This window comes from Echinops telfairi, unplaced genomic scaffold (assembly GCF_000313985.2).
Source record: "Echinops telfairi isolate 266 unplaced genomic scaffold, ASM31398v2 ScPeMD7_443;HRSCAF=831, whole genome shotgun sequence".
NCBI lineage: Eukaryota > Metazoa > Chordata > Mammalia > Afrosoricida > Tenrecidae > Echinops > Echinops telfairi.
The window spans coordinates 47,426,641-47,428,647 of NW_022104341.1; the positions used below are offsets into that span (position 1 = coordinate 47,426,641).

General features: G+C 48.0%; 1 pseudogene; it reads left to right on the forward strand.

Annotated features, from left to right (window-relative positions):
* The first annotated feature begins 50 nt into the window (after positions 1 to 50).
* LOC101660517 lies at positions 51 to 1,287 on the forward strand (annotated as a pseudogene).
* The last annotated feature ends 720 nt before the right edge of the window (positions 1,288 to 2,007 follow it).

Consider the following 2,007-nt stretch of genomic DNA (forward strand, 5'->3'; position numbering starts at 1 on the left):
GGGACAATGATAAGACCCGGTATCTAGGCAAAGGTGTCTCAAAGGCTGTTGAGCACATCAATAAAATGATTGCGCCTGCCCTGGTTAGCAAGAAGCTGAACGTGACAGAAAAGGAAAAGATCGACAAGCTGATGATTGAGATGGATGGAACTGAGAATAAATCAAAATTTGGTGCAAATGCCATTCTGGGCGTGTCCGTCGCTGTGTGCAAGGCCGGAGCTGTTGAGAAGGGAGTCCCCCTATACTGTCACATTGCTGATTTGGCCTGCAATTCCGAAGTTATCCTGCCATTTCCTGCTTCAATGTGATCGACTGCGGCTCCCACGCCGGCAACAAGCTGGCTATGCAGGAGTTCATGATCCTCCCCGTCATCAGAGCAGCCAACTTCAAGGAGGCCATGCACATCGGCCTGAGGTGTACCACAACCTGAAGAACGTCATCAAGGAGAAGTACAGCAAGGAGGCCACCAATGTCGGGGATGACGGCAGATTTGCCCCCAACATCTTGGAGAACAAAGAGGCCCTGGAGCTGCTGAAGAATGCTATTGGGAAAGCTGGTTACACTGACAAGGTGGTGATTGGCATGGACGTAGCTGCCTCCGAGTTCTTCAGGTCTGGGAAATACGACTTAGACTTCAAGTCTCCTGATGCCCCCAGCAGGTACATCTCACCTGACCAACTGGGAGACCTGTACAAGTCCTTCATCACGAACTACCCAGTGGTGTCTATCAAAGACCCCTTCGACCAGGATGACTGGGACGCTTGGGCCATGTTCACTGCCAGTTCAGGGATCCAGGTGGCAGGGGACGATCTCACAGTGACCAACCCGAAGCGAATCGCCAAGGCCATGGGCGAGAAGTCATGCAACTGCCTCCTGCTCAAAATGAACCAGATTGGGTCTGTGACCGAATCTCTGCAGGCGTGCAAGCTGTCCCAGTCCAATGGGTGGGGCGTCATGGTGTCTCATCATTCTGGGGAGACCGAGGATACTTTCATTGCTGACCTGGTGGTGGGACTCTGCACTGGACAGATCAAGACTGGTGTGCCATGCCGATCTGAGCGCCTGGCCAAGTACAGCCAGATCCTCAGAATTGAAGAGGAGCTGGGCAGCAAGACCAAGTTCGCTGGCCAGAAGTTCAGAAATCCCCTCGCCAAATAAGCTAGGCAGGCAGACCTCTGGTAGTCCCTCCCCCGAGCCTGTCGGTGTTCTCACCGCTTCATTAGAGCTGCCCCCGCAGCCAAGCCAGACCATCTGGACGCCTGTTGGAAACCCCAGCTTTGTGATCCTGGGACATCCCAACTCCTTGCCCTTCTTGCAAGCTTCCCACCAAGTGTCCCAGTGTCATTTCGAGGTGTCAACAGGCAACATCCGCAGTGGTTTTGTTTGCAAAATAGACATCAGTAACCCCTAAAAAAAAAAAAAAAGAAAGGACAGTGGGAATATATCCATGAATATATATAGGTTTTACAAAGGATATTTATACATGTGTATTTCCTTTGTAGAAAACATGTTTATGAAGGTACTATAGTTGGCTTGCAGGTTGCTGTGATCCTAGAAGGTAGAAACCATGTCAATGGTATTTCAAAACCAGAAGGGTCACCCAAGGTAAATAGGTTTCAACAGAGCTTCCATACCAAGAACAGACTACAAGGAAGAAACAGACTGTCCACTTTGGAGGAATTAGCCACTGAAAACTTCATGAACACTGTCAGATATAGTGCTGGAATATGAGCCCCTCATGTTGGAAGGCATTCAAAATATGAATGAAGCAGAATTACTTTCTTAGAGTTGGCAAAATGACATGGATGGAGTAAAGCTTTCAGGACCTTTAGTTAATGAACCAACATGATTCAAAGTGAGAGGAACAAAAAGCTGAAAACATCTATTAGTAATTGTAACTTAGAATGTTTGAAGTATGATTATAGGCAAATTGGAAGTTGTCAAAAATGAAATGGACCATAAAAAGATTGATATACTAGGTATCGGGGAGCTGAAATGGACTAGTCT